The sequence below is a fragment of the Somniosus microcephalus genome, chromosome 12 (genome assembly GCF_052327205.1).
Source record: "Somniosus microcephalus isolate GS21.2 chromosome 12, FLI_Smic_1.0, whole genome shotgun sequence".
Classification (NCBI taxonomy): domain Eukaryota; kingdom Metazoa; phylum Chordata; class Chondrichthyes; order Squaliformes; family Somniosidae; genus Somniosus; species Somniosus microcephalus.
The window spans coordinates 127,793,257-127,818,229 of NC_140998.1; positions in this window are offsets into that span (position 1 = coordinate 127,793,257).

A 24,973-nucleotide genomic window follows, 5' to 3' on the forward strand; every position below is an offset into this window, starting at 1 on the left:
TATTGTTGTTTAATGTACATGTTAAAGTGTTAATTGTTATTTGAATATTATGGGTACGACTAATCTAAAAGGGGAGGAATTGTAGTGTATGTACCTTTAAGAGAGAACTACTTTTACAGCTCCTGTATACTGTAGTACCGGCAGTGACCACACCTGTATATAAGCCTTGAGCATGCCTCTATACCCCAGTCTTGAGACTACCCTACTCCAGTAAATACCTGTTGATTGTTAAGTTACAGCATCCGTGTGGTTATTGAAAAACATCATACTCTCAGAATCACGGATCTAACATTTCCAAGTTTGCCAACGACACAAAACTAGGTGGGATTGTGAGTTGTGAGGAGGATGCAACGAGGCTTCAAGGCAATTTAGACAAGTTGAGTGAGTGGGCAAATACATGGCAGATGCTGTATAATGTGGATAAATGTGAAGTTATCCACTTCGGTAGGAAAAACAGAAAGGCAGAGTATTATTTAAATGGTGATAGATTGGGAAATGTTGATGTACAGAGGGACCTGGGTGTCCTTGTACACCGTCACTGAAAGCAAACATGCAGGTGCAGCAAGCAGTTAGGAAGGCAAATAGTATGTTGGCCTTTATTGCAAGAGGATTTGAGTACAGGAGCAAGGATATCTTACTACAGTTATACAGGGCCTTGGTGAGGCTACACTTGGAGTACTGTGTGCAGTTTTGGTCTCCTTACCTAAGAAAGGATATACTTGCCATAGAGGGAGTGCAGCGAAGGTTCACCAGACTGATTCCTGGGATGGCAGGACTGTCGTATGAGGAGAAATTGGGTCGACTAGGCCTGTATTCACTAGAGTTTAGAGGAATGAGAGGGGATCTCATTGAAACGTATAAAATTCTGACAGGGCTAGACAGACTGGATGCAGGGAGGATGTTTCCTCTGGCTGGGGGGGTCTAGAACGAGGGGTCATAGTCTCAGGATATGGGGTAAGACATTTACGACTGAGATGAGGAGAAATTCCTTCTCTCAGAGCATGGTGAACCTGTGGAATTCTCTACCACAGAAGGCTGTGGAGGCCAAGTCACTGAATATATTTAAGAAAGAGATAGATAGATTTCTAGACGCAAAGGGCATCAAGGGGTATGGGGAGAGAGCGGGAATATGGTATTGAGATAGAGGATCAGCCATGATCATATTGAATGGCAGAGCAGGCTTGAAGGGCCGAATGGCCTACTCCTGCTCCTATTTTTCTATGTTTCTTCCTAACTGAGAGGTTATACCTAACAGGAAAGATTGAACAGGCTGGGGTTCAATATGCTACAAAAGTGAAGACTAAGGGGTGACCTGATTGAGGTCTTCAAGATTATGAAAGGGTTTGTTAGGGTAAACGTAGAGAAGATATTTCCACTTGTGGGTGAACAAAACTAGGGGCCATAAATATAAGATAGTCACTAATAAATCCAATAGGGAATTCAGGAGAAACTTCTTTACCCAGAGAGTGGTGAGAATGTGGAACTCGCTACCACAGGAGTAGTTGAGGTGAATAACATAGATGCATTTAAGGGGAAGCTAGATAAACACATGAGGGAGAAAGGAATAGAGGGATATATTGAAGGGGTTAGATGAAGTAGGGTGGCAGTAGGCTCATGTGGAGCATAAACACCGGCAAGGACCCGTTGGGCTGAATGGCCTGTTTCTGGGCTGTACATTCTATACAATGTAATTCTGTGTAAGTCAGTGTTAAAAACTGGATATTGTTCAAGATACAATAGCAAAATACTGCGGATGCTGGAAATCTGAAACAACAGAAAATGCTGGAAAAACTCAGCAGGTCAGGCAGCATCCGTGGAGAGAGAAACAGAGTTAACGTTTCAGGTCGATGACCCTTCGTCAGAACTGGAAAAAGTTGGAGAAGTAACAGATTTTTAAGCAAGTGTGGGGCAGGGAAAGGGAGGAGGGGAGGAAAGAACAAAAGGAAGGTCTGTGATAGGATGGAAGGCAGGAGAGATTAAATGAAAAAAGGGATGAAACAAAAGATGAGTCTAGATGAGGTGTAAATGGGAATGGCAGAATCATCAACAGCTGCCATGTGAGAGAAGAAAGAAAAAATAGGGGCCAAGGTAATAGTCTGAAATTGTTAAACTCGATGTTGAGTCCAGAAGGCTGTAAAGTGGAGCTCAGAGTGGGAGTGGAGCGGTCACTTTAATTCTCTGCTCCACTCCCACTCGGATCTCGCCATCCACGACCTCTTACACAGTTCCAACGAAGCTCAACGTAAGTTCGAGGAACAGCACCTGATCTTTCGATTAGGCACTTTACAACCCTCTGGACTCAACATCGAGTTCAACAATTTCAGACCATAACCTCGGCCCCAATGCTCTCTATTTTCTCACATGGCAGCTGTTGATGATTCTGCCATTGCCATTTACACCTCATCCAGAGTCATCTTTTGTTTCTTAACTTGTCCCATTAATATCTCCGTTTGCCTTGCACCATCATCCCTTTTGTCATTTAATCTCTCTTGCCTTCCATCCTATTACAGACCTTCCCTTTTGTTCTTTCCTCCCCTCCCCTCCCCCCTTTCCCTGCCCCTGCTTAAAAATCTGTTACTTCCCCAACTTTTTCCAGTTCTGACGAAGGGTCATCGACCTGAAACATTGATCCTGTTTCTCTCTCCACGATGCTGTCTGACCTGCTGAGTGTTTCCAGCATTTTCTATCGTTCAAGATACTCTACATTTAAATCAGCGGTCCCTTTTAGTATATTTTGACTATTCTGTGTTATTCTCCTTGACTATTTTGGTGTAACGATGTTATTCTGCTCAATTGCTTTAGTGTTACAATGTTATTCTGCTTAATTCTGCCAGTATCGCAATGCTATTCTGCACTGGTGTTTCCTTCACCTACATCAGATAATGATTTATTCTGTCTCCTTACTTTTGTGAGGTATAGTGCACCATCTAGTGTTACTTATTAGAACCAGCAGATCAAATGGTGTGAGGCATTGCAGAAAGTTTTTAAGTCAATCATTAACATAACCCATCATAAAAATACAAATTAAAAAGAATTGAGAGTTCTCTGGTTTGAATATACAGTAATCTGCTGCCCGTATCTTAACTCACACCAAGTCTCGTTCACTCATCACCCAAGTGCTTGCGGACCTACATTGACTCTTGGTTCAGCAACACCTCGATTTTAAAATTCTTATCCTTATTTTCAAATCCCTCCATGGTCCCACTCCTCCCTATCTCTGTAACTTCCTCCATCCCCACAGCCCTTCGAGATCTCTGCGCTCTTCCAATTCTGGCCTCTTGCATCCCCGATTTTCATTGCTCCACCATTGGCGGCTGTGCCTTCAGCTGCCTAGGCCCTCAGCCCTGGAATTCCATTCATAAATCTCTCCTCCTCTCTGCCCTCCTTTAAGATGCTAGTTAAAACCTACCTTCTTCCTGTCCTAATATCTCTATGTGGCTCGGTGTTAAATTTTGTTTGATAACACCAACAACTTGCATTTATATAGCAGCTTTAACATAGTAAAACATCCCAAGGTGCTTAACAAGGGCGTTAGCAATAAAAATGTTGACACCGAGCCACAGAAGGCGATATCAAGACAGGTGACGAAAAGCTTGGTCAAAGAGGTAGGTTTTAAGGAGCAACTTAAAGGAGGAGAGAGAGGTGGAGAGATGGAGAGGTTTAGGGAGGGAATTCCAGAGCTTAGGGCCGAGGCAACTGAAAGCATGGCTGCCAGTGGTGGAATGTGTAGTGTATGTACCTTTAAGAGAGAATTACTTTTACTGCTCCTGTATACTGTAGTACCGGCAGTGACCACACCTGTATATAAGCCTTGAGCATGCCTCTGTACTGTTAGTCTTCAGACTACCCTCCTCCAGTAAACACCTGTTGATTGTTAATTTACAGCCCCCGTCTAGTTATTGGAAAACATCATACTTTAAAAATCAACGGATTCAACAGTGGCGACGAGGTCGATTCGAATCTACCTGCAACTCTGCATTTCCTTTCAAGGATTCGCTCCGGGAGGACGGTGGAAGAAAGTCGAGGCCAGAAGCACGGGCGTCGACCACGAGCAACCGCCCAGTCATCCGGCAGAGAGTGAACATCGCAGGGGAGGCTGTTGAGGGCTGGGCTTGGTTCTCCAGCCATGACAATCCAGCAACAGACTGGCAACAGGTACAGCGCAGACCCTTCCCGGACAGCGGCGGCTGGAGCCGACCACGGGGTAAGAGAGAGGGTGAAGCGCACAGGGCGCAGCCGGGGGTGTTGAAGACCGAGCAGCATTGACGGAAAACAAAAAGAGAGAGAGGGTAAAGCACAGGAGAACGTGCAGAGCGCAGCCAGGGCTCAAGGGCTGAACAGCGTCCGCAGGGGAAAGAAAGGAAGCGCGGGAGATGCCATTGAGCCGCGGAGAAGAAGGGAGAGCGCGGGAGACGCCATTTTTGAAGCCACAGCGGAGAAGAAGGGCGAGCGCGGGAAGAAAGGAAAGCACGGGAGACGCCATTTTGTGCCAGCGGAGAAGAGAGAGTGCGGGAGACACCATTTTAGACAGTCTAATCACACCCAGGGATGCCGAAGAGTGGCAGTATCACTGCGTTCAACAATGAAGTCGAAGATTGGGCGACATATGTAGAATGCGTTGAGGTGTACTGCAAGGCGAATGAAGTGCCAGATGCTAGGAAAGCACTGGTTTTGTTAAATTCCATGGGTGCAAAAACTTATGGCTTACTGCGAAACCTAATAACCCCAGAGAAGCCAGTGGATAAGAATTTCGAAAGCATAGTGGAAATCCTACAGGATCACTTAAACCCCACACCGCTGCTGATAGCAGAAAGATTAAAGTTCCATAAAAGGAACCAGCACAAAGATGAAAGTAATGCTGAGTACTTAACGGAACTGCGCAAGCTATCGAAACACTGCCAGTTTGGATTGGGACTAGCAGATACGTTAAGGGACAATTTTGTGTGTGGGCTTCAAAGTGAAGGAACCCAGAAACGGCTTCTATCAGAAAAGGATCTTACACTGGACAAGGCTTTCAGCATGGCAGTATCACGTGAAGCAGCCGCACGGGGCGCTGCAGAGATACAATGGAGACCGCAAGAATATGGCACCAATGAAATGTCATTTGGAGCAGGGAAGTGTTATCGCTGAGGCAGAACAACACACGACCAGAAGGATTGTTGGTTCAAGGACCAAGTGTGCAGACAGTGTGGAAAAGCAGGGCACATAGCAAGAGTCTGCAGGTCAGGGAAGAAAACCAGCAGCAAGAAATCTCCACAGGAGAAGTACAAAAAGGTACATAAGGTGATGGACAGTAGTTCAGTCGAACAGAAAAGTGATACAGACTCCGGAAGCAAGGAGCTGGGTTGTCTGAAACTACATAAGATAATCAAAATGGAGGATCACCAGACTATCTCGGTCACGCTCAAGATAGACGAGTCCAAGTGGAAATGGAATTGGACACAGGATCAGCCCTAACAGTCATAAACCAAAGGGACTACAAGCGGCTATTCTCACATATACCCTTGAAAGCTACAGAGATTGTCTTGAAGACGTACACAGGGCAAAAAGTCTACCCCAAAGGAAAAATAAGGGTGAACGTGATGTACAAAGGCCAGGAAATACCCAAAATGGACCTATATGTATTGCCAGATGGAGGACCACCACTACTAGGACGTGAATGGATCCGGAAGATACAATTAGATTGGCATTCCATACAGGCACTGAAGGTTGAGGCCAAAAAGGATGACGACGTCACACCTGGACAACTGTCAAAAATGCTAACTGACGCACAAGAAGTGTTCCAGGAGGGACTCGGAACATTAAATGGCATAACAGCGATGATTAAAATAGAGGAAAATGCAAGCCCAAAGTTCTTAAAGGCCTTATGCGATCCGACCAGCCGTCGAAGCAGAGCTGGAAGGGTTGGAACGTTGAGGAGTACTGTCCAAAGTGGACTGGAGCGAGTGGGCTACACCCATCGTTCCTGTAATGAAGAGGTCGTTGAGTAATACGCCTGGGGAACCAAAGAAGGTCCGCATCTGTGGGGATTTTAAGGTGACAGTGAACCCAGTCCTTCACACGGTACAATATCCACTTCCACGGATTGAGGATATTTTCGCCTCGCTATCTGGAGGTAAACGCTTCACCAAGATTGATCTGGCCCAGGCGTACTTGCAAATGGAGGTGGAAGAAGCCTCGAAACAATACCTCATGATCAACACTCATAAAGGTCTCTACCAATACAAGCGGCTGGTGTTCGGGGTAGCATCAGCTCCGGCTATTTGGCAAAGGGCAATGGATCAAGTCCTGCAAGGGATTCCAGGGACCCAGTGTTATTTGGACGACATCCTGGTCACAGGCTAAAATGACAGTGATCACCTCGCCAACCTGGAGAAGGTGCTCACTAGATTAAAGGAATATGGGCTACGAGCTAATCGCCACAAGTGCAAGTTTTTCCAGAAGCAGATCTCGTATTGTGGCCACGTTATTGATGAAGAGGGGTTACATAAGTCCCCTGAAAAGATTGAGGCAGTAGTCAAGGCTCCAGCACCGGAAAATGTGTCACAACTGAGGTCGTTCCTCGGGCTGGTGAACTACTACCATAAGTTCTTACCGAATTTGTCTCCAGTATTACACCCACTGAACACCCTACTGCAAACGGGGGTACCATGGAAGTGGAATGACGAATGTAAACTAGCTTTCCAGAAGTGCAAAGAATTGATCACATCAAAAGAGGTGTTGGCCCATTTCAACCCAGCACTACCAATTCGGTTGGCGTGTGATGCATAACCCTATGGTATTGGAGCGGTGCTGTCGCACAAATTCCCAGACGGGTTGGAGAGGCCAGTAGCCTTTGCGTCTCGGTCACTAACCTCAGCCGAGCGCAACTACACCCAGATTGACAGGGAGGCCCTCAGCCTAGTATGGGGAGTAAAAAAATTCAACCACTATCTGCATGGGCAGAAGTTCACCTTGCTGACTGACCACCAACCACTTGTTTCCATCTTTAATCCAAAGAAGAGCGTTCCGGTGATGACTGCACAACGGCTACAAAGATGGTCCCTTTTTCTAGGGGCGAACCAATATGAAATAGAGTATAAGGGCACGAAACAGCATGGAAACGCTGATGGGCTATCATGCCTGCCACTGCCTAATGTGGAGGAAGCACCAGCAGTGGACCCTATTGAAATATTTTATTCGCCGATAATTGAACGATTGCCAGTAACTAACGCAGATATAGAGAAGGAGACCCACAATGATCCGACACTGTCTCGGGTATATGATTTGACGGTGAAAGGATGGCCAACACATGGCGACTCACTGTTGCCAGCATTCTCATCCAGAAGAGAACAGCTGTCAGTATGCCAGGGGACAGTGATGTGTGGATCCCGAGTGGTAATTCCACCCAAGTTAAGGGAGAGAGTGCTCAATGAGCTTCACGAAGGCCATCTGGGAGGGGTGAAAATGAAAAGCCTTGCTAGGGCTTATGTGTGGTGGCCGGGGATCGATCAACAAATCGAGGACCTAACAAAGAGCTGCTCAGGATGCCAGAAGGTCCAAAATGCACCACCACATGCCCCTCTACACCCATGGGAGTGGCCCTCATCTCCATGGCAACGGGTGCATATTGATTTTGCTGGTCCATTCATGGACTCAATGTTCTTAATAGCAGTGGATGCGCACTCGAAATGGCCTGAGGTGATCAAAATGTCCTCCACCACTACAGAGAAAACGATTGCAGTCCTACGGACCATATTTGCCAGGAACGGCTTGCCAGAGCAGATTTGCTCTGATAACGGACCACAGTTAATGTCCGAAGAGTTTCGGAAATTTATGAAAAGGAATGGGGTAAGGCATTACACATCCGCCCCGTATCATCCAGCCACAAATGGATTGGCTGAGAGGTTCGTACAAACCTTTAAAAAGGCGATAAGGGCCATGTGCGATGATGAAATTCCACTACAGCATAAGGTGGACAATTTCCTGTTAGCCTACAGAAATGCGACACATGCAGTTACCAACCAGACCCCGGCCATGATGTTCTTTAACCGAAGGTTGAGATCTCGTCTGGATTTGCTCAGACTAAATGTGCGAAGGAATGTTGAGGATAAGCAATTCCAGCACATTAATGAGAAGCCGACAAGGAGCTTCAATGTAGGACAACCAGTCTTGGCCCGCGACTACCGAACAGAGAAATGGCAACCCGGAACGATATGCACACGGCAGGGGCCACTAATTTACACAGTGGATGTCGGGGAGAACATTGTGAGACGCCACGTCGACCAGATCCTAGCGTCACAGGAACGAGTCAACCCCATGTCTCGCGTACCTGGGGATGAACCCAACATACCGGTAGCATCTACCCCAGAAACAGTAACAGCGGAAACTGATGAGCTAACCGACGAAAGGGAGCCAGAATCACCTCCGCACCAAGAACAAGAACCTCAGGGAAGGCGCTATGCAGAAAGGATCAGGAAGCCGCCCCAAAGATTGAATCTATAAATGGACTATTTCAGTTTAATGTGCATGTTAAAGTGTTAACTGTTATTTGAATGTTATGGGTACTGTTAATCAAAAAGGGGAGGAATTGTAGTGTATGTACCTTTAAGAGAGAACTACTTTTACTGCTCCTGTATACTGCAGTACCGGCAGTGGCCACACTTGTATATAAGCCTTGAGCATGCCTCTGTCCTGTTAGTCTTTAGACTACCCTCCTCCAGTAAACACCTGTTGATTGTTAATTTACAGCCTCCGTCTAGTTATTGGAAAACATCATACTTTAATAATCAACGGATTCAACAGAATGATTAAAATCAGGGATGTGCAAGCCGCCAGAATTGGAGGAGCATATGGATCTTGAAGGCTTGTAGGGCTGGAGGAGGTTACAGAGATAGGAAGGGGCGAGGCCATGGAGGGATTTGAAAACAAGGATTTTAAAACTGAGGCGCTGTTGGACCAGGAGCCAGCGTTAGTCAGCAAGCACAGGGGTGATGGATGAACGAGACTTGGTGCAAGGTAAGATACGGCCAGCAGAGTTTTGGAGGACCACACGTTGATGTAGGGTGGAAGATGGGAGGCCGGCCAGAAGAGCATTGGAATAGTCATGTCTAGAGATAACAAAAGCATGGATGAGGTTTTCAGCACCAGATGAGCAGAGGCAGGGGCGGAGTCGGGCGATGTTATGGAGATGGAAGTAGGCAGTCTTGGTGATGGAGCGGATGTGGTCGGAAGCTCATCTCAGGGTCAAATGCAACACCAAGGTTGCGAACGGTCTGGCTCAGCTTCAAACAGATGGTAGGGATGGAAACGCTGGTCAGGGAACGGAAATTGTGGTGGGGACCAAAGACAATTGTTTCAGTCTTCCCAATATTTAGTTGGAGGAAATTTCTGCTCATCCAATACTGAATGTCAGACAAGCAGTGTGACAAATTAGACAAATAAGATTCCTGTGAAACGCCTGGGGGCAATTGACCACCTTAACGGCGCTATATAAACACAAGTTGTTGTTATTGTTGTTTTTATTGAATATAGGAAACTGATCACTTGACTGGTTGAAGGAGAATATTACAGCTTTGAAGGGAGAAAAAAGAATGTGCATTTCTTGAGTGCCTTATCACGTCCTCAGGATATCTCAAAGTGCTTTACAAACAATGGGTTCCTTTTCCCAAGTGCAGTCCTTGTTTTGTAGGCAAATGTAGCAGCCAATGTGCAGACAGGGCACCACAAACAGCAAACAAATGAATGACCAAATAACACACTTTTGGTAGTGTCAGTTGAGGGAGGATGGTCAACCGGGGCAACAAGAGAACCCCTTCTCAACTTTGAATAATGTCACGGGATCTTTACCATCTATCCGTTTAAATTACTCCTATGAAAGACATTACTTGGACAATGTTATTAAAGATGAGGCTTATCCTTTCACTTCCCTACTGTTGCCTGTGATTACAATGCTTCCTCCTTCAGCCAGGCAGCTCAACCTGTCAAGTATCACACATTTGGTGTAAAACCTACTAATTTTGTAGTGTGGCGGAGCCACCAAGAGACACTGAACAATCTGTAATCATTCCTTTAACCACTCTGTAGTGCAGTTGTGGACTGCACCTTTAAGCTGTGTGTAGGTTCTTGTATTTCCACGTGATGATGTCATGATGCCGATCACGTGACCCCCAGTTGGCGCGGAAAACGTGATGATGTCATGATGTCGGTTTCCAGTGTTTAAGGGCAGTCTGAGAAAGGCTGGGAACCTGAACAGACCTGCTGACCTCTGCTCTTGTAGTTATCAGTTAAAGTATTTTGTTTATTAAAGTTTAATTATTTCGTTTCACTGCGTTGGACTTCGTTATTCGGATAGGAACTTCCGTTCCTACATTGGTGACCTCGAGCTCGTTGGACAACTTTCTTCGAGATATTCATAATGAACACGAACGCCGTTGCCCTTAAATTGCCGCAGTTCTGGGAACAGCAACCAGAAGCATGGTTTTTCCAAGCAGAAGCCCAGTTTGCTATCCGGGACATTACAGCGGACTCAACCCGTTATTATTACGTGGTTTCCGCTCTGGACAGCGCCACGGCTTCACGGGTCATCAACATCCTGGGGAATCCACCGGCAGAGGGCAAGTATTCAGCTTTAAAAGATCGTTTACTACAAGTGTATGGTCTAAGTCAGAGCGTGCACGCAAACTTATCGCAATGCCGGGTCTTGGGGACTCAAAACCATCAGAATTGATGAGCCAAATGCTCACGCTTTTGGGTTCAGAGCCCCAATGTTTTTTATTTCGAGAGCTTTTCCTCTGCCAGCTACCCGAGCCAGTTCAGGCAGTCTTGGCCAGTTCTACGATTACGGACTGTGCCGAGCTGGCTGCGGAGGCAGATAAGTCTTTTATGGTCATACAGCAGAGTTGCGCAGCTACGAGGCGTCTTTCCCCTACACGAGCAAAGTCCAGCCCTCCTCCATCAGGCTTGTGTATGTACCACGCCCGTTTTGGCGCCAAGGCTCGACGCTGCCGTCCACCCTGCAGTTGGGTTGAAAAAAAGTCTCCAGCAGACTCACAAACTTCGAAGAAGACAGGGGCTGACAAAAACACCCAGTTCACCATGGCAGTCGGTTCTGCAGGAAAACTCCTCTATATTACTGATTCCGGAACAGGGCGACGATTCTTGTGTGATACTGGTTCTCAGTGCAGTATTTTGCCAGTCTCAAAGCTGGATCTACAATCCGGCGGTCATGGCCCTTCCCTTGAGGCAGCCAATGGTGCGGCCATTCACACGTTCGGTAAACGGACAGTTAATTTAACTCTTGGAGGCCAACGTTTTGTATGGGAATTTATAACGGCTAAAGTATCACAGGCCATCCTGGGGGCTGATTTTTTTTGTGCCTATGGTTTTCTGGTCGACGTCCAACATTGTCGACTCATTAATGCGTCTACCTTCCATGCGGTGCCTTGTCACCGCAGTACTGCTGTCTCCTGGTCGGTTGCCTGTGCGGTTCCATCGCAGGAAGGGTTTAGGTGCCTACTTGGCGAATTCCCGGGGCTCACCAGGTCTACATTCTCGGCAGCAGTTGCGAAGCACGGTGTGGTGCATTATATTACCACAACGGGATCGCCTGTTTACGCCCGGGCACGAAGATTGGAACCCGGAAAGCTTATAGCCGCAAAGGCAGAGTTTCGGATTATGGAGCGCCTTGGGATTATCCGACGCTCCGACAGTCCTTGGTCTTCCCCATTACACATTGTACCCAAACCAGGTGGCGGATGGAGGCCTTGTGGGGATTACAGACGCCTTAACGAAGCCACTATGCCGGATAGGTATCCAATACCACATATTCAGGATTTTTCGGCTCATTTGGCCGGCAAAACAATATTTTCCAAAGTAGATCTCGTCCGTGGATATCATCAAGTTCCTGTGTACCCTCAAGACATTCCCAAAACGGCGGTCATCACACCGTTTGGCCTTTTTGAGTTCCTTCGCATGCCGTTTGGATTGAAAAATGCAGCTCAGGCTTTTCAGCGACTTATGGACTCTGTGTTACAGGACCTTCCTTTCATTTTCATTTACTTGGATGATATTCTCATTGCTAGTAAAGATAAGGAAGAGCATATGGCTCATTTACGTACACTCTTTGCCTGTCTCAGCCAACATGGCCTCATTATAAATCTAGCCAAATGCCAGTTTGGGTTAACCAGCATTGACTTTCTAGGGCATAGGATCACCTCAGAAGGCGCCGTCCCACTGGCCACTAAGGTAGAGGAAGTTACGGCATTCCCGCGGCCGCATATACTTAAATCTCTTCAGGAGTTCCTGGGGATGGTGAATTTTTATCACCGTTTTGTCCCCAAGGCAGCCCAATTAATGCAGCCGCTGTACGAAGCACTTAAAGGGAAGTCAAGTAAAGATGTTATCATTTGGACACCACAGATGGACCAAGCATTCTTGGACACCAAGGCGACATTGGCAGATGCAACTATGCTTGCACACCCACTCCCGGGCGCGACCATCGCCCTTACTACCGACGCCTCCGATTACGCCATCGGGGCAGTGCAGGAACAATGGGTTGACGGGACTTGGCAGCCATTGGCCTTTTTTAGCCGCCAACTGCGTATAAATGAGCGAAAATATAGCACTTTTGATAGGGAGTTGCTGGCCTTGTTTTTGGCCATCCGGCATTTTCGTTTTCTTCTAGAAGGGCGCCCGTTTACTGCATTTGTGGACCATAAACCGCTCACTTTTGCAATGGCCAAAACGGCGGAGCCGTGGTCAGCCCGGCAACAGTGCCACCTTACATTTATATCGGAATTTACAACAGATTTGCGACATGTGTCTGGCAAAGATAATCTTGTGGCTGATTGCCTGTCGCGTGCCCCAGTCCAGACAATTCACCTGGGAATCGATTACGTCGGGTTGGCAAAAGAACAGCTGGCGGATCCTGAAGTTCAGGCGTATCGGACCATGCCTTCAAGCCTGCAGATAGCCGATGTTATGTTTCAATCAGCAGGAACCACGCTTTTGTGTGACATATCCATGGGAGTGCCCCGGCCCATTGTGCCAGTCGAATGGCGTAGGAAGATTTTTCAGATTATACATGGCTTATCACACCCGGGGATGCGAGCTTCACAACGACTTATGTCCCGTAAGTTTGTTTGGAAGGGAATGCATTTAGACGTTCGGGACTGGACAAACAATTGCGTGGACTGTCAAAAATCAAAGGTTCATCGTCACGTGAAGGCTCCAATGGCCATCTTTCCAGTGCCTGAACGCCGGTTCGACCATGTACATGTGGACTTAGTGGGCCCCCTCCCCATTTCGCGGGGTTTTATGCATCTCCTGACAATAGTGGACCGTACTACCAGGTGGCCAGAGGCGATTCCCTTGGTTGCTACTACCACAGCGGACGTATCCAGGGCATTTATTTCGTCGTGGGTGGCCCGGTTTGGAGTGCCACCTGATATCTCCTCTGACCGTGGTCCACAATTTACGTCAGAGTTGTGGAATGCAGTTGCACAGGGCTTGGGTACCAAGCTGCACCGTACCACCGCTTACCATCCGCAAGCAAATGGCTTATGTGAAAGATTTCATCGGTCTTTAAAGGCATCCCTCCGTGCCAGCTTGCGTGGTTCCAACTGGGTGGATAGACTCCCTTGGGTGATGCTAGGCCTCCGTACAGCCCCCAAAGATGACCTCCAGGCTTCATCGGCTGAGTTAGTCTATGGTCAAGCGCTTCGAGTACCAGGGGATTTTCTCCCTCCACATACAGAATCATGGTCGCCTGCTCAACAGCTTCTTCAGCATCAAGAGGTGGCAAAGAATTTCCTGCCTATTCCAACTTCGCATCACAATCTACAGAAGCCTCATGTTCCGGCAGAACTTATGAGTTCCAATTATGTTTTTATTCGGCAGGATGCTCATAGAGATACACTCAGACCACCTTATGATGGACCGCTTCGTGTTATTGCAGCGGGAGAGAAATATTTTACGGTCGAAATGGGAGGTAAATCGGATACCATCTCCATCGACCGACTTAAACCAGCCCATCTGGATCGGAGTGAACCGGTGGTTGTTGCTCAGCCACCTCGCCGTGGACGACCACCATTGGCTACTAGACCAATTATGCAGCAGTCTACTATTAAATTGCCTGCTTCGGCTTCATCCTCGTCTACACCTTCTGCTACGGTTTCCTCCACCCCAGATGTACCGCTTCAGACACAGCCAAATGTTGGCTCATCTTCTAACGATCCAGCGGCTGAAGTTCGTAGTCATTCGGGCAGAATAATTAAACCTCCTGCACGTTTGATGCTGTCTGTTAAAGAGAATTCTGGGGGGGCGCCTGTGGCAGAGCCACCAAGAGACACTGAACAATCTGTAATCATTCCTTTAACCACTCTGTAGTGCAGTTGTGGACTGCACCTTTAAGCTGTGTGTAGGTTCTTGTATTTCCACATGATGACGTCATGACGCCGATCACGTGACCCCCAGTTGGCGCGGAAAACGTGATGATGTCATGACGTCGGTTTCCAGTATTTAAGGGCAGTCTGAGAAAGGCTGGGAACCTGAACAGACCTGCTGACCTCTGCTCTTGTAGTTATCAGTTAAAGTATGTTGTTTATTAAAGTTTAATTATTTCGTTTCACTGCGTTGGACTTCGTTATTCGGATAGGAACTTCCGTTCCTACAGTAGCTTATTCTGATACAGCACCCATTAGAAAATATGAGCAAGGCTCCATGTTTTTTTTTTAACTGGGTTTTTAATCAGTCTCACTCTTTTTGATCATACATTTCAACAATTTCCTTGATGTTGACAACTCTGCAAAATCACTCACATTTTTGCACCAAATTGAACGAGTCTGACTCCAACTAAGTGACAGGTCTGGAACGTGTGCTTTGGGAGTTGTCAAGCAATGCACCTCCATAACTTCATGATTGAACGGGCACACAGCTCATTAAAAAGATCTCAGGTTGATGGAATGATCGTACCACACATCCAGTCAATCAAGCTGTGGGACAAGAATGATGTACCTTCACAAACAACCTAAACGATAGGGCTTAAAGCAAAACATACGGCGGCCGGTGTGGGTTTGAACCACTGGTGAACCCAAATTGCACAAATAATTCTTCGTAGTGTCACTCACACAGCCAACACTTATGTATCTTCCATTCAAGCTCCAAATTGGCTCTCGCGAGCTAAATAAAATATGCCTATGAGCAAGAAAGAAAAGTGCTGAATATGTTCTGTGGAAATAATTTTAAACAATGCTGGAGGAGAAAAGAAGTCCCGAATTACACTGGAATTGTAATAACAACAGAAAACGCTGGAAAAACTCAGCAGGCCAGGCAGCATCCGTGGAGAGAGAAACAGAGTTAACGTTTCAGGTCTGGGACCCTTCATCAGAACTGGAAAAAGCTGGAGATGTAACAGATATTAAGCAGGTGCAGAGATGGCTGGGGGTGGGGGGGGGGAGGGAGGAAGGAATTGAGGGAATATACTGTGCTTTTGTAAGAGGCAGGAAAGATAAAATGTTGCAAATGGGAATGGCAAAATCATACAGCATGAAAAATGGGGGCGGAGGTTATAGTTTGAAATTGTTGAACTCAATGTTGAGGCCAGAAGACTTTAAAGTGCCTACTCGAAAGATGAGGTGCTGTTCCTCGAGCTTACGTTGAGCTACATTGAAACAATGTAATAGGCCGAGGACAGAGAGATCAGAGTGGGAGTGAAGCGGTGAATTAAAGTGACAGGTGACCGAAAGCTCAGGGTCACCCTTACGGACTGAATGGAGGTGTTCCGCAAAGCGGTCGCCCAATCTGCGTTTGGTCTCCCCAATGTAGAGGAGACCACATCGTGAGCAGCGAATACAGTATGCTAAATTGCAAGAAGTACAAGTAAATCGCTGTTTCACCTGGAAGGGGTGTTTGGGGCCCTGGACAGTAGGAAGGGAGGAGGTAAAAGGGCATGTGTTGCATCTCCTGTGCTTGCACGGGAAAGTGCCAGGCGAAGGGGAAGGGCTGTTAGGGGTGATTGAGGACCAGGGTGTCGCGGAGGGAGCGGTCCCTTCGGAATGCTGAAAGGGGAGATGAGGGGAAGATGTGTTTGGTGGTGGGATCACGTTGGAGGTGGCAGAAATGGCAGAGGATGATCCGTTGAATGTGAAGGCTGGTGGGGTGAAAGGTGAGGACAAGGGGAACCCTATTGTGGTTCTGGGAGGGAGGGGAAGGGGTGAGAGCAGAAGTGTGGGAAATGGAACGGACACGATCAAGGGCTGTGTCAACCACAGTAGAGGGCAATCCTCGGTTGAGGAAAAAGGAAGACATGTCGGAAGTACTGGTATGGAAGGTGGCATTGTCAGAACAGACGCGGCGGAGACAGAGAAACTGGGAGAATGGAATAGAGTCCTTACAGGAAGCGGGGTGGGAGGAAGTGTAGTCCAGGTAGCTGTGGGAGTCAGTGGGCTTGTAGTGGATGTTTGTCGAAAGCCGATCGCCAGAAATGGAGACGGAGAAGTCAAGGAAGGGAAGAGAAGAGTCGGAGATGGACCATGTGAAGGTGAGGGAAGGGTGGAAATTGGAAGTAAAATGAATGAACTTATCAAGTTCAGGGCGAGAGCAGGAGATGGCACCAATACAGTCAGTCATCAATGTATTGGAAAAAGAGGTGAGGGAGGGGACCTGAGTAGGACTGGAACAAAGAATGTTCCACATATCCCATGAAAAGGCAGGCATAGCTAGGGCCCATGCGGGTTCCCATAGCAACACCTTTAATTGGGAGGAAGTGAGTGGAGTCAGAGGAGAAGTTGTTCAATGTGAGAACAAATTCAGCCAGGCGGAGGAGGATGGTGGTGGATGGGGACTGGTTGGGCCTCTGTTCAAGGAAGAAGCGGAGCACCCTCAGGCCGTCCTGGTGGGGGATGGAGGTGTAGAGGGATTGGACGTCCATAGTGAAAAGGAGACAGTTGGGGCCAGGAAACTGGAAACTGTTAAAGTGACGGAGGGTGTCGGAAGAGTCGGAAGAGACTGGAATTGTAATGATGCACTTGTCTGGATAACGCCCAATTTATAAGGACAGTGTGCTAAAACTGACAAGGTGTTCCAATAAAATATCACAGCATCACTGTGATGTAAGCCCCCAAAGTGTGGACTAAGTGATATACAAAGTCGACTACACTGGCTTGTTGTAAGAAAGACAGACCCAATAATTGAAGTAAAAACGGTTTATTCAGGCCTGGGGAGCTATGGCTCTTGCGTCCCAACACAAGGCTCCAACTCCACCGAATCTCTTGAGGTTTACACAGTTATACACATATTCCGAGACCTCCTACTCCAGAGGTCCAATCGATTTAAAAGTCTATACATTAATCACTAACTAGGTGTGCCTAACTTCTACAAGGTAACCAATAACATAAGTTTCACTTTTCACTGTATGGGCCTGTGGACCCTCTGATTTCTTGGAAATGAGTCATCAGGTCATGTGATTTCTGAGAAGCGAGACCCTCTCTCTCTTGACCACTACTAAGTTTTGTTTTTCCAGAAAAGGGTTATGTCAGTGTCTCTTTTTGTAAGTTTCATCTCTCTAAACTGGTATGGTCATTTCTGCAATTAAACATACGAATAATTAGTACATTTCATCTTTAAACATTTTGCTGCGCAATTGCGTTCTACTAAACGTGCCCTGTTACGCTCATTTTTAAATCTTACTTCAACTGCAAAATGTAACGGACTCAAATCTGATACCATTCTAATGAACAAAGCAGACCCCCTTCAGAAACAAATTCTAATTTATAATTTATAAGGAGTAAGAAGATCTGACCTTATTACTTGCAACTATTTTAATATTTCATCAAATTAAGCTTGAACAAAAAATTCAAAGCAAGGGCTAGTGGTCATGTAATTTATGAATTTTTAATAAGTGAGTCTTGAGTCTTATCACAGACAGAATGGGTTATATTGAGGGACTGAGTGTTAGGGTTGTGTGTGCAAAGGATGTGGAAAGAAATTCAAAACAGAATTATAATCAGCATATCTAATGTAAAGGTTGGATGGATGCCACTGATCATGTGACATTTGATGACCTCATTACAACTGTTGCCCATTAAAAAAATAAGCCATTCAAAACCTAATTTGAAAGAAAATTTGATGCGTTATACTGTAGATTGCATTATTCAGCAAGATTTCTGCAGTTGCACAGGCAGGATGTGAAAATTAATTTAATTTTGCAATTTTGTCTAATTTTTATATTAAGAAAAACGGCCTGGTCATTTTTTTAAATTGCATGTTAATATTTCAAATTGCTTGAGGCCTGTCTGAATGTTTCTAATATCCTGATTGCAAGAAAAAAACCTGAAGTGTCCCCCAGAGATATATTAAAGTGAGATTTAATTGAAATCTATCTGTGATTACTATCTTTTAGGAGTGAGTTCAGCTCCAGTTCCAGACCGATGGAGGTGGTCTGTCAACAAAATAGCCAACAAGGATTAAGCCTGAGATTTGTGGTTGGTACAGATTGGTGGGCCCATTTGATCTCCTGGTGTGCAGGCATATAAACAAGGGCATTAAAGTGAAAACGTCCCCATGCTGGGAACATGGAATGAAGGGCAAAATTCCTTTTTCTTTAAGTATTCATGAGTTCAGGCTCTGTTTGTCTGTCCAAATGATTTAAATGGACCTTTTATTTAATCGCTGGCAAACCGCCCCCCCCCCCATATTCCACTCATCTTCAAACATCATTAACACTGCTCTCTTGTTGCGAGAGGATCTGTTCAGTTTACCTATTAAGCCTATCGGCCACACATGGGCCTTCAATGCAGCCAGGCTTCATCTTCACGTCGGAAACCATGAACAAAGGGGCATCGCCATTGCACGTAGGCATTTTGGGAGTGAAAAATCTGCCAAATGGGCATTCACAATACACTCGCATGAAGAGGTGAAAATGTCACATTGGAGATGCTTCAGCCGCAACAACAAAGCTTTCATTGTAGCTTCTCAATGTTGAGAGGGGGCTGAGCTTTCTTTTCAGAAAAAGCCAAGCTGGGATCAGCTGTAGTCAGCCCATTTACAGCGGATCAAAGCTTTCTTCGCGACCACGAGAAGAGCTGAAAAGGAGGAATCACTACATTTGAAGAAGATACAGTGGGCCGGAACTTGCTGGAAAAATAGCATGTTAACGTCGCACGCCTTTATTAATCCGCAAAACCCGTCAGCAAATTCAGGGGGTTAAGAGATATGCCGTGAGTTGCGAATCTCCAGAACTGGCAACTCGATTTACACCGCTCCGCTCCGCTCCACCGTTTACTTTGCACAAATGGCATCTTGCCTTTAGCCTGCCCGTTATTTTAAAGAACTTGCTGGATTTTCACATTAATTGCCCATTAAACTCGCCACAGAAAGTTAAGGCTGGTAATTAATAGTGTAGTACCCTTATAATGACATGATAATTGTTAATGCAATGCCAATCAACCCCTCTGGCTCAGAAAGTGAACAATTTAAACTGGTCAATCACATTCCTGCATGTAGTCAATTGTCGTTAGCGATTTCAAAAATGTCAAATGTTAAATTAAAAATTGTTTTTCTTACTTTTCCTTTCTGTCGCTTTTTTCTCTCTATCTTAATCCAAATTTTCTTTCCCTCTCTATTTCTTTCTGTACCTGATTTGACTCTAAGTCACCCTCCTTCTCCATTGTTCCTGTTTTTTTCTCAATCCTTAAACCTCATTGGTTAAGGAGATACACTGTTGGTCCCACTGTTCACGAAGGTCCCAGATGCCCTGTTGCTCTCAATGCACCGTTATCAACTCGCACTTCCAGTAAGTTAGTTGTAAAAAAGGTTTGAGCTGAAGGGTGCAGGAAAAAGTCTAACTAACGGCACGCGTCACAAAATGCCCCACCCAGCAAGATCCAGCCCAATGGCATTAAAATGGAAGCATATCTGGATGTATAGTTTGTTTTCAGTTTGTATGCCTTTGCCAGTAAAAAGAGAGCAAGTCATTTGATTTGGAAGCAGAGATCAGGGGCTGGATTTTGTGACTGGAGACGTGCTGGAGGCGGGACTGCTGCTTGTCGGGTCTATGTCCCGCTTCCATCATGTTCTGACCAACCAGAGGGACGGGACCCGAAGCAGCCTCCTGGCAAAAGGGCACGGAGACGGGGTGGGGGCGGGTTTGCCATCCGCCCCCACTTTCTGCAACTTTACCGGCAGTCCCGCCTCCATACCCGCCTCCTCCGGCTGAGAAAACCCAGCCCCAGGACTCATTAAAAATGTAAGGAGTGACTGCATTGTGCTGAAATATATGTTTTATATGCATTCCGGCAGATCCCTTGTGCGATTGCTTACAGTAAGTCAAGTGCTATGCCATATGATGAAAAGACCTTGTAATACACAATGTATTATTCTGCTACTAAGACAGTGAGGTGTTTAAGGTGACCTGTCCCTTGGAGATTTATGCCCCATGCATGCCCCCTCCCTCCTCTTTTTAAGAAATAGTGCCGGGGGGAGGAAATTAGCCTTTGCCAGTAGTGTGAAATGGGCGATAGCGAATCAGCAGTCTGTTTTTTTCCACTGATTTCATTGGTTGAGCACGGTGTAAAACGGGCGGCTGATTTTTCATGAGCCTGTTTCACTCTACTGGTGAATGCCCTGCACCACCCACCGTGTTTTTTGCACAGAATAAGAGGATTTAATTTTCTCGGCTAACACATTAAGACGGAAAACAACATAAATAGCACAGTACCAGTAATATACGACTGAATAAACTTGTGTATGAAAGAACGCTTGATGACTCACCCTCATCTCACTCAGTAGGATGAGCCTGTTTGGTAGCACGCAATTTCTGTAATCATGGTTCAAATGGCTTCTACACTTGTTTTTGATGTAAATAATTGAAGAAAATCCCACTTCACATTGAGGCAAAGTGAACAAGCATTTCAATGACTCTTTGAGACAAGGCAGGGAATTATTTTCAAATTGAGAGCCAGAGTAGGTCATGAGGCACAAGTTTAAAAATATCTCACAAAACAACATCACCAGCACTGTCAATCAAATTCTCTTTCAGAGTCGCGAAAATCTGACTTTTGCAGCAGGTCCTATGAAAACAGATTTCGAACCTGGAATTCACTTCCCCCTCTTGCAGGAAAATACTCGCTGAATTTTGTGTGGCGCTGAGGCAAACGCTCCAGAATCTTAAACTTCTAGGATCGACATTTCGCAGTCCATAATAACAGAAGACAATGTCGGAATGAAGTTTTTTTGTGCGTGATGAAAATGATACAGTTCTTACCTTGCAAAGAAATGTTCATTGAGACTGTCAAATATGTTGGCAAAATAGCCCGATTAAACCTGGAAGCGCTGGTCGAGGAAATGATGGGGAAGTGGTGCTTCAGAGTCAACAACAACAACAACAACTTGTTATATAGCACCTTTAACGTAGTAAAACGTCCCAAGGCGCTTCACAGGAGTGTTGTAAGACAAAAAAAATTTGACACTGGGCCACATAAGGAGAAATTAGGGCAGATGACCAAATGCTTGGTCAAAGAGGTAGGCTTTAATGAGCGTCTTAAAGGAGGAGAGAGAGGTGGCGAGGCGGAGAGGTTTAGGCAGGGAATTCCAGAGCTTAGGGCCAAGGCAACAGAAGGCACGGCCACCAATGGGTGAACGATTATAGTCAGGGATGCTCAAGAGGGCAGAATTAGAGGAGCGCAGATATCTCGGGGGGGGGGGGGGTTGTGGGGCTGGAGGAGATTACAGAGATAGGGAGGGGCGAGGCCATGGAGGGATTTGAAAACAAGGATGAGAAATTTGAAATTGAGGCGTCGCTTATAATTGTGAGTTTGTGTGCAACCAACATGTTGGGGCATTGGTTTGCTGAGTCGACCACATATATGACTGTATGTCATTTTGGGAAGAGAAGGAAGGCAGGGGAAAATAACTTCCACATAACAAATTCGAAGCCCATTTCACCTCACAGAGCAGAACTTCTGATCAGCAAAATTCATGTAGAAACAGCTAATCACCAGGCACCACATTCTTGTGCACACCAGTTTTACGCAGGCATTACTAAGTTTTTTTAAATGGGTTGACACCTGTGTAACATCAGCACACACAGGAAGGCAGTACAAGTGTGCTGTGCTCAGAAGTGGACTTTGACAGTTGGAAGTTCCAAACTCACCCATCCACGTTTTAGTTTCAGATTTTGATTTGGATCATTTGAGGAGCAGAAACATCACTTAAAAACAGCATGGCTTTGAGTAAACAACTTGGACAAGCTGCCGCTCAATTAATGGACGCTGACACACATAACGTGTAAGTAGCTGGACACAAAATCAAACTGGCAACACTGTCAAGAGGTTGCTTGGTCCTCTTGAGAACCAAACGAATATACAAAGATCTACAAGATGTAAAAATGGATGTTCTACTAATTTCTGAAGAAGATTGTTGCAAAGAGAAGCAGAGAAACTTCTTAACAGTCTTGGGATCAGTAAAATAAAAAGAAAGCAATGGCATATTTTTGATTTTGGTTCAAAAAGTATTAGCTCTTGCATATAACGAGATTTTATACTCATTAGAATATATTCCCACAAAAATAAAACATTCCCACAAAAATAAAACAATGGCATAACCCCAATTAGGTTCTAGCTGGTCCCTACACGGAAGACTCCTAATTTTCAATTTTGAAGAAAACTGTTCACTCTCATATCACGAACACCGAGGAGAATCTTTTAATAGTGAGGCAAAAATAGCAGAATTTAGCCGTTTAAATTTCGAGTATAGCACCATTTCTGTGCTACCATTCAAAATAGGGATCTCTCTTTTTTTTATACATTTGTGTGTACCTTTTAAGATATAACAAAATGGCAAAACGAAACCTCATGGGAATGAATATTGACCTTTCACCCACCATCCATCTGCTGCTGAATTCACTTTGGCTGACCAGGCCTGATGAAGTGTTGTACGAGCAACAACAACATCGTGGCAGGCTGAGCATAGCTGGACCATCAGCAGCGCGACACTTTTCCCCGAGTTCGTAGATTCTTGCCAAAACTACCATGAGACAGCCATTGAACTTCTTCGATTACCTTCATCTGTCCCTTCAGTTGAAAGAGCTTTTGTTTGAAAACATCTTGTGGTTTATCTTTTGAGGACAGGATGTTTGGTCTCCAGGTGATGTTGTAGTTTGCTTGGTTTCATGATGAGCAAGAACTTTAGCACAAACAACACATTACAGTCGATGATATTCGTCAGAACTAGTAAATGTAAATCCAAAATCCAAGTATGGAGGATCGTATTTCCTATTTTCCTTTTGCTTGGCGCTACTTGTTTCTTCCATGGGATTAATATAGTCAACTAACCGCTCCATTCCTTCACAATTATCGAACACCAAATGTCACAGTCAGGTCAGTTATACGGCACACGGGAGCTCAAACGTGCTGGGGTGTTCAGAACAATTCAATTTGAAATGGAAGATCAGCGCAGATATCAACTCAGGCAATGACCATCTTGACTGGCAGCAAAGTAGAATATTGTGAAGTCAGTGCTTCCCTGGTGAGTGCCTACAGCTGTTACTGAAACAGCCTCGCCCCACCTTCCTGCTTTACTATGGGAGACTGGCAATCAAAAGTCGGAATTTCTTTAAATGTTAAAGAAACTGAGCAAACTTAAGTTTAAATTCAAAGGAAAAGTACAAACCGATGCTGCCTCGCATAGGACGATCTCAGCACACGGGATGTTTGAATTCCCGTTGATTTCTAGCAGTGGAAGCTGAGCCAATCGGAGCTGCATTTGGTGCATCGCGACTGATGACTGTGCAATACAGTTCAGGGATTCGGTTTACGTTGTAAAGCAGGAAAGTTTTACCCCAACATTTTATGAGCGACTTATAGAAGCCATCTGTACCCCTGTGACTTCAAATATTTTTAACTCTGTTCTACCAATTTCTTTCTCCAAAAAAATTTATTCCAATGGATTTCAAATTCCAAATGGATTTCAATGTAAGCAATTGTGAGGTCATCCACTTTGGACGTAAAAAGGATAGAACAGGATACTTTTTAAAATGGTGAAAAGCTAAAAACAGTGGATGTCCAAAGAGACTGGGGGGTCCAGGTACATAGATCATTAAAATTTCATGAACAGGTACAGAAAATAATCAAAAAGGCTAATGGGATGCTGGCCTTTATATCTACAGGACTAGAATGCAAGGGGGTAGAAGTTATGCTGCAGCTGTACACACCTGGATTACTGTGAGCAGTTCTGGGCGCCACACCCTAGGAAGGATATATTGGCCTTGGAGGAAGGGCAGCGTAGGTTTACCAGAATGATACCCGGACTTCAAGGGTTAAGTTACGAGGAGAGATTACACAAATTAGGGTTGTATGCCCTAGAATTTAGTGATCTGATTGAAGTTTTCAGGATAGTAAGGGGAACAGATAGGGTAGATAGAGAGAAACTATTTCTGCTGGTTGGGGATTCTAGGACTGGGGGGCATAGTCTAAAAATTAGAGCCAGGCCTTTCAGGAGTGAAATTAGGAAACACTTCTACACACAAAGGGTGGTAGAAGTTTGGAACTCTTTTCCACAAATGGCAATTGATGCTAGATCAATTGTTAATTTTAAATCGGAGATTGATAGCTTTTTGTTAACCAAAGGTATTAAGGGATATGGGCCAAAGGTGGGTATATGGAGTTAGATCGCAGATCAGCCATGATCTCACTGAATGGCAGAACAGACTCGAGGGGCTGAAAGACCTAGTCCTGTTCCTGTGTTCCAATACTGTATAACTAATTTATTTTGTACTTGTAGAAGCAGAGAGACTTTAGAGATTTATTGACTATAGGACTCATACATTTGTCTTTATATTTGACTAATCTTGCTCAGCAGTCTGAAGTAACAATTTTGCATATAAACTGGGGTAGAGTGAGGTGGAATTGGAGAATGAGAAACCTTTCATGTTACAGGAAAGCTAGATTAGTGAGGTCGTAGGTGTAAATTAAAAATAGCCCAGATATTTTATTCTTAT